Raw genomic sequence first — 8,902 nt, forward strand, 5'->3', positions numbered from 1 at the left:
ATAAATAAGCAGTATGCCTGTTGCTATGTAATTACCAGTGATCTGAATTTCCTGTTGTGAGAACCTTCCTCTCCAGTTCAGATAGTCTTTTTCCAACAAATTTCCACATGGGGGCAGGAAGGGGGACTGCAGAATTTACGAAATGGGGTGGGGTTAATTAATTTATCGATTTAATTAATTAATCACCTAATTTGATATCAAAGTTATCAAAGGTGTGCTTGGATCAGCGAGGAGGTTACCTGGAGGGGTGGGGGAGGTGGAGGGTGGGAGGGAATAATGAGGGGGGGGGGGTTCTCAGAAGGACAGACTATCCCAATGGAATCATAAATCAACTCTCAGGGGGTCACAAATCACTTAGCAAAACAATATGTTAATGGGAGTGGGTCATAAATCAATCAAGTTCGCCTCTGAATGTATGCAACCTGCACTAATAAAGCGTCTAGAACATGATTTACCCTACTACTATTTACTATAGTAGACACATTGAATAATAAATATTTCAATTTTTCCACAGACAAATTGGTAAAATTTTGCTTTGCTTAAAGTAGTTTTTGGTAACTGTTTTGTATTTCAGGGTAAAAAATGTGTATTAATAAATAATAAGACGCCCATTTAAGGTTAAATGATACTTATTGATTTAGGTAGTAAGTTATTTGCCACTCTTATTCTTTTGTTAAAATGTGTTTGTAATATATTGCAACCTATATTGGTACATAATTATAAAAAATGATTGAAGCTGTTGGAGTAATATATTCACTGATTTCTGAAGTCATTTTCTCCAGTGTAATATGATAGTCTATTAGGGAGGCTATATCCCCCACAGCCCCCCCTCCTCGCCACCGCCCCTATTGATGAAGGCTGTGGTAAAAAGTACGGCTCATTTCACAGTCTAGGTTTCGTGCTACCGTCGTACACACGGTCGACGAAACGTCCGTTTTCATGCGAGTAGTGAAAGACGCGCAAGAGCTCACATAGATCAGTATATAAGTTTTAGCCGTATTTGGCGTCTTTAAACGACATTAATAGAGGAAACAAACAAAATATGTGTCCAACTGGTCTCAAAGTACTAGTATTTCAGTGACTGATACTTTAGAAACTGTAGTCTATACGAGTCGATGTAGTTGTACACATGTTGTCGGCGGATAAAAGTGCAAATTGAATTAATGTCGAATTGTGTGGTTTTGGTCACATATGGCTTTATTGTGACAGGACTCACCACAATTTCAACTGCGCAGATATGTATGTGTTAAAAAAAGTCTGATCGCACTTAACATTTAGGGATTTGTAACACATTTTGGTAAAGCCTAAGAATGCGAACTTGCAAAACAGTGAGAGAAAATTATTCCAAATCTTTGCGAAAAATTATTTAGAGTGCCTGTGCATAACAACAAGGCAGGAAAGAGTGTGCCGAAACCGAATTTTAAACCACAATAAAGAAGTGGCAACAGAAGTCGAAATGAAGCCAAACATGAATGCAGAATGTTCTTCTGATAACCAGCAGATGAAAACAGCAGCAAAAAGCACAGGTACGAACAAGATAGGTTACTCAGGATTCGAGGACAGTTAATTTGAAGTCAAAATAAAAACAGAACCAGCCACAACATGCCATGTTAATGTAAAAACAGAACATGAAACGTATTAACCAGAGAATGGAGTACTAGATCAGAGTGCATTAGAGACGCAACAGCCTATTGAGAAATGGTTCAAATGGCTCTGAGCACTATGGGACTTAACGTCTGAGGTCATTAGTCCCCTAGAACTTAGAACTACTTAAACCTAACTAACCTAAGGACATCACACACATCCATGCCTGAGGCAGGATTCGAACCTGCAGTCGCGCGGTTCCAGACTGAAGCGCCTAGAACCACTCGACCACACCGGCTGGCACCTATTGAGACCGAAATAATGCAAATGCTAAGCAACACGTGTGTTAACATGAATGCAATGAACAGGAGTATGAGTGCAGAGAATAGTAATTTCAGTGTTTTACGCACTCTTTTCACTAATCAAAAAGAAACAGTAAAAACTAATTTTTATTAGTCTATAACATCTGATAGAAGAGTCGTCATGCACTAGTGCAGAATTAAATGTTTACCTAGTGTTGTGATGTAGCCAAATGGACTATGACTGTCAAAGCAGTTCCATACCCATCCGCCAGGGTTACTGTGTTATTTGCGTTTTATGCTTAGTCCATGTATTCCTTTTATTCCTTGTCTTTGTGAATTTACTGTGTCATGTTCACTCCTTGCTGATTAAATTTTGTTGAGTTACTATGGGTTAAAAAGTTCCCTTCTGGAAGCAATTCAGTTTCCTGCAAGCAATCAGCACATTAAAGTACAATTACCAAGGGTGTTGGTAGAACATGCAACCACAATAAGGCTCTTATACTATCAGACGAGTGTTTGTTTGCTAGTTTTGGTTATGAGCACGTAAGTAGTGGAGCAAGCCCTGAGCCACCCCACCCTCCATTGTTGCCAAATGTATTCAAGATGGCTGATCCAAGATAGAGGCGATAGATATATCAATGTCGCAATGACGTCATGGTGGAAAGTTCAAATTTTGGCGGGAAGATAGGTCAATTGGGCTACCTCCACTAACCTAAGTTATCCTACCGCTACCTCTTCCTAGCAATTGGCGGGAAAAGGACGCAGCCTGTGCTGGTTAGGATGGATGTAAGTCTTTATTTGGCAGGCAGTCTTTGTTTATAAAATTAGTTGCAGTGTGTTCATCATAAGGTCTGGAGTCCAAGTGACCTAGTACACAGTACCACCACCAGTTGGAGCTGTCATCCCTCCCATGACATAATCCAAATTGGTGGTCTGACAGGGGCGGGGGTAAATGGCGAGAAAAGGACTCAGTTTGCGCTGGGCTGCTGGATGGAGGAAGGAGTGTATTTTGTTTAGTTTTGGAACAATTTATTTAGGGTCGAATTTCACGTAGTTTATTTATCAAACTGATACAAAACACTCGCCCTGACATGCTTGGGGTCACAGTAAATAGTCTGCAGACCTGCAAACTACTCGTAAGCTCTTGAAATAATGAAGTACACTGATGTACAGACACAAAAACAACTCGTAAATTCCCGGAATAATGCAGTACACAGCATACAGACCTGAAAACTACTCGTAAACTGTCGAAATAATGCATTGCACAGCCTACAGACACGAAAACATACCATAGCGTATCGTAGACAAACCTGCAAGAAGGATGTATGTCATACGCTGGAAATATATTTCTCATATTGGAATATAAACAGCGCTGCATTCCACATGACTGATAGGTCGGAAACTCAAGCGATCTAAGATTATAGCCTGTTTTGTGCAGAACTGTGTAACCTTAGGAGTGCGTCGTTCAAATGGTTCAAATGGCTCTGAGCACTATGGGACTTAACATCTATGGTCATCAGTCCGCTAGAACTTAGAACTACATAAACTAACTTAACCTAAGGACATCACACAACACCCAGTCATCACGAGGCAGAGAAAATCCCCGACCCCGTAGGAGTGCGTGTGTTTATGCTCTCTCTTACCAATATCCTCCTGGTACTGACCCCAGACACTAGAACAATACTTTAAAATTGGTAGCGTAGTTGATTTATGTAAAATTCTTCAAACTCCATCCATCTGGAACTCCATCATGCATAAAAATCACCCGTTTCTTGTTCTTCTTGACTGTCTACTATAACATCACAACACTTTCAAATCTGTTACTATACATAGATGAGGAGTGCTAACCTCCTCGACATGAGCAGATCTGGAGATATCTTGTGCACTTGGACGGGCGAGGACTCGGCAAACTCCATTCATTCACGAGACGTGGAATGTAGCGGTCTACTTCTGGTCGGCTGCATATTAAATCGGTAATGGTGCTGCAGGGCGGGATGGTCAAAGACAGGGCGAGGGGTTCTTTCAGTCTCTAATTTTATCCTAACACTGCGAGAATACTCTGTGACTCCCAATCACATAGAGATAGATCGTAAATTAAGCATCATGCTCCAGGTGCTAGAAATATGTAGGGCACTCTCTGCGATAATTTGATGATGTATATGTGCGAGAATTAACGATGAATGGACGTACTGCCCAGACATATATCTAGTTTCGCAATGATACTCGCAAAGTAGAGAAGGGACAGTTTACCTATGATACTGAAATTGGAAAACATGCTGTCACATCATTGGTCAGTGTTGAAATTACTCTAAAATTGCTAAGATTGTTCACACTATCAACTGTGATTGTTATTATTTCAGTATATCGATGGAGTCTTTTCCATCCCATCCGTCCACTGGTACATTGTTGGTTACCACATAATGATTGACTGACATCGCTTGTTTGAGTTGGAGAAAGAGTTTTGATGGCTTGGCAACACCTTCTGGGTATGGCTAGCACCGAAACAGCGATCGTGTACATGACTGCAATATGAGGAATCAGTCGAAACGGAATGCAGAACCGTCAGCTATTCCGTCACTGTGACAGATGAGTTTAAATGTAGAGGTCGTCAGTCGCCTTTGGACTGCATTTTGGGAACTCTACACAAAGCAGCCAAACCCTTCCATTTCCCTTATGTTGCAACTGTCTTTTATTTAAAATAATCCAGTGTGTGTTGTGTGTTATGGTAGCATCAGTAACAACACGACTTATACCATGCTAGGTCCAGTTTTCTGTGAGAAGCCGTAGATCAGAACGTGTTAATGTCAGTTGAGAACAGACCTCGAAGTTGTGACGGGAAAACAAAATGTATGGCAGTGTACAAAGCGTGTTACAGCAGAAAAAAACAATGTTTCGACAACAATACAGGGTCACAGGGAGCGTCTCTTGCGACTTGCAGTATAGTCTTTGCTTACAGTACGGGTGATGAAACTTTAAACTGATCTGTGCAGTGGATCAATACCTTCATATTTAACAGAATTGTCACATGAGCTCAATGGCGGCATTAATACAGTATCTGTTTTAGATATATGGGAGGAGAGAGATGCGGTAAAAAATCTTATCGAAATCGCTATCGGATGAAGTTAGTAGAGCTCTTATAGTTGATAATTTTTCTCTGTTGGATGGTACAGAATAACGATGATAGAATGTTGGGGTGATAGACGTGAATGGGTCCTGAAGGACGTGGATCTCTAGTATCTGTTTGTAGTTTGGAGAAACACCACAATGTAGTATCTAAATACACGTCCTTATCCCAATTCCCATACTGTCTTTTATACTACATCGTGTTGCAGGAGCAAGCTTTGGCGCTGACCTTACACATCGTGCATAGTTGGCAGAGCTATGACAACATGTTCCCGTTTCCATCGAATGGTCAAAACACAGTCCTGTCACAGCAACTTAACTTTGCCTGTTTCTACACACGTGGCAGAAGGTGGTAGATATAGCTTTCTCCGACTTCTACTCAGTTCCGACTTACATTGGAACGATAACATGCGCAAAGCTGCAGGGATGGTAGCGCAGAGTCTGAGGGGCAGTTGCAAGATGCATAGGGACTACCTAAAACCACGCTGGAATTTTACTGTAGCAGATAGGTTCGAGAAAGGTGACTCGTTCCGAGATATGAGAGGCCAGAAATATGACTCATTAGTGGCTGTAATCATTAAAGGGTTTCTCCATCAGATACAACGCAGGTATGTGGTTGCATGGAAGGCCTTGATTCCAAAACATAGACATCATTTCTACCAAATGTGTAGTGCTAGAGATCTGAAAAGCTAGTGTACATTTATTACGACCTCAATCAGCACACCATCTATAATCGTTTGTGATCCTTCTCAATCAGCCATCGCCTATAACTCAGTTGATATATCGCAGAACATCTGACATGGCATCGAGACAGAATGGATTACAAACACTGGAGAAATATCTAGCGGCAGCATGAGGGAGTTGCAAATACTGGTTTCATACCACACTCTTTAGCCGAATCACTTTCAAAATTCGGTAATTTTATTACGTGGGTGCAACGTCAACAACGTATAACCACACTGCGGGTCTGATAATATACACTCCTATGATCACCATCTATATTCAGTGTCGTGGTATTTGTCTAGAAAAACCATATCATTCAGAGGTAATACCACGCCTTGATTTATAAAGCCAGTATAGCTTTTAACATGGATAGTGGTGTGCAGCTGTAGAAGCAAGATCGCTTGTGACAGTAACATACAGTAGTTGCTATGATTGTGTTTTTTAAAAATCTTGCTTTTGCATCTCTTTCTAAGAAATAGTGGTAGAACTCGCAAGAAAAACTTATGTTACATGTCCACCGTTCGCTGATTTTCTCTCAGTATTATTTCGTATCGTCAGCAGTAATTTATTGGCGAAGTATTATACGTAATAGTAGGGGATGCGTGATAGGTTCGCCATGAGCATCAGGCTTATAAAGTATGTGTGTGTGTTCTGACATCTGCAAAGGGAGTGACTATGTCTGGATGTAAGGAAGGTATGGATTCGACGTGGAATACTGTGACGGCAAAGGGAAAAGTATGTCAAGTCATAAGAATGGTACAGATATTTCTTTTTTCAGGGCTGCATCCGCCAGCAGGGTGTATTTCCGATACTTCGCTCATTGTCGAATGTTGTCCAATTGAGACCATTATAGTTACTTTTAATTGTAAGTATAGCGGTCAAATATGTTTGTAATTAGTTTCCTAGCGTAATTCTGTCTAGGGGTGTGTGGCGCACCGCCGGTGGTTTGTGGTGGGAATGATTCACGTTTCCAGCTAATAGTAGGAGCCGTTCGAATGGAGAGGCCTGATGGGATGCAGGAATGTAGCTGATTTAACCGTATCGTCCTCTACATGGTTGAACTAACACTTAATATGTGTTGGATAGCTTTCGTGATCGCGTGGAAATGTGAGAACATTCAATATGGACATGTGTTGGCTCTTTTCCGTTATTCCATCTCATGTAAATTGTCCTGTTGACAGCTTCTTCACATTTCCCATCTTTATTTAATTTAGAGAACATCGAGTGTGGTGTGCGCGTCTAGAATGTGAAAGACAAGTTTGCTGGTTCTCTAGACATGAGACACATTAGCTGACTTTGTAAATTATAAGGATGATTTGGAATTTGTTATATCACCGACATAGGTATTTGCGAGTGGAAATATCAGTTTGCTCTATGTTTTTCACGTTTTCACGTAAAGATCTTAGCAGGTGGGATAAGTTTATATTTACTCATTGGTTTACAAAACGCCCCAGCTCGCTGAAGGTTTGTGTTTCTAGAGAAATATTTTCCAGTCCTTACCTTCGGAATTGTGCAAGTGATCGGTAGGATACTGCTATTTGCTTGATATCGAAAAGTATCGCGAAAAAAAGAAAATGGTATGATATTCTGACAAACCATGTGAAATTACATATGTTCTTGTTTTCCAGAGTCTGGAGATTGGTGTAGAAAGCAAGCAACCAAGCAGGTCGGGACCCAAAATGGTGATGTCTTTGTGCTAAGGGGAACCGACCCAGCCTTTGTACAGCAGCCTTTGTAGTATATATGGGAGTGTCTGGCGGTCGCTACTGCATTTCCTATCATGAGGGAGGTATAGATTCAGCACATCGATAGACCTAAGGGGAATGAAAAAAAATTTTATGTGGAAAATTATGTGCACTATAGATACTGAGATTAGTTCCACAACCACTGTCATAAAGAGGAGACATATCCAGTACATTGCCTAGTGTCAGCCTACGGCAGCAATCCTAATATTTAATTGTTGTTCCACTGATAAATATGTGTCTGGTTCCCAATATTCTTGTATGTCTGGAGTCGACCATAGAAAGCGTAGAGGCAAGCAAGCATGCCATCCTTTGTACACCAGTTCAGAGTCCGAGAAGGCTTTCGACTTATGATGATTTGGCTTGCAACTCCCCCTGGACGAATAAATAGTGAACTAATACCCAGTTTGCGATGAGTTGACTTCGGGACCGCGTGTGTCACGTGTATATGCTGCAGAAATTTGAGAAGATTCAATATGACGAGTGTTTGCACTGGGAGTATTGACAGTGTTCGAACTTCTACTATTCAGATCCTCCTGGGGCCGCATTTACGGTGGCAATTTCCTGCGTCGGCACTGCACTGTGACATGGTGAGCACGTGGAATGTATTTGATGATCTGTAGGTCACTCTGTGGGGTTTAACTGTCAGTGCAATATGGCGAATTGTACAAAATAGTTTCGCTGGTGAAAGTCTCGTCTGCAGAAATAAAAATGTGGATAGTGCTTCCACACTGGCAACATCAGTAATTTGGCAGGTACATTCAGTAAGAGCCAATCAAAATGCTCCATTTACTCACAAGACATCCTTTGTGCCATGCTGTAGGAGCTTCTACATAGCGGTGAGAACGTTTGCATTTCAGAGACATAAGTTGAAAGCAGGACTTAACGATTTCTGGAAAGGGTAACACGTGATGGACACGGAGATGCTATGTTAGGACCATCAGGAGGACTGCATTCGGCATTATTCTGGGCTATTTTCGTAAACAGCTCCTGTTAGGGCAAGATTTTCCATGCAGATAAGCTGAGACATTACGAAGCTCCTACAAAAATGACCGTTAACTATTTCTGGGACACTTTACGATTTAAATGAGGGGCTGATATGTGATGGATGGACTCTGCCATTAGGAGTATCAGGAAGAACGCATTTGGTGTTATTATCGACTGTTTTCTTTAACAGTTTCTGAAAGCACTGCAGAAGATTTCTATAGTGCGTCCAGATGGGGGCTTGGCTGTTATTTACATAGACATGAGACATCAGTAAAACGTTGAGAGCATTTAACTGCACCTGTGCACGTGAGTCGCTATGCAGAGGCCGGCCGGAGTGGCCGAGCGGTTCTGGGCGCTACAGTCAGGAACCGCGCGACTGCTACGGTCGCAGTTTCGAATCCTGCCTCGGGCATGGATGTGTGTGATGTCCTTAGGTTAGTT

Source organism: Schistocerca cancellata, chromosome 6, assembly GCF_023864275.1.
Source record: "Schistocerca cancellata isolate TAMUIC-IGC-003103 chromosome 6, iqSchCanc2.1, whole genome shotgun sequence".
Taxonomy (NCBI): Eukaryota; Metazoa; Arthropoda; class Insecta; order Orthoptera; family Acrididae; genus Schistocerca; species Schistocerca cancellata.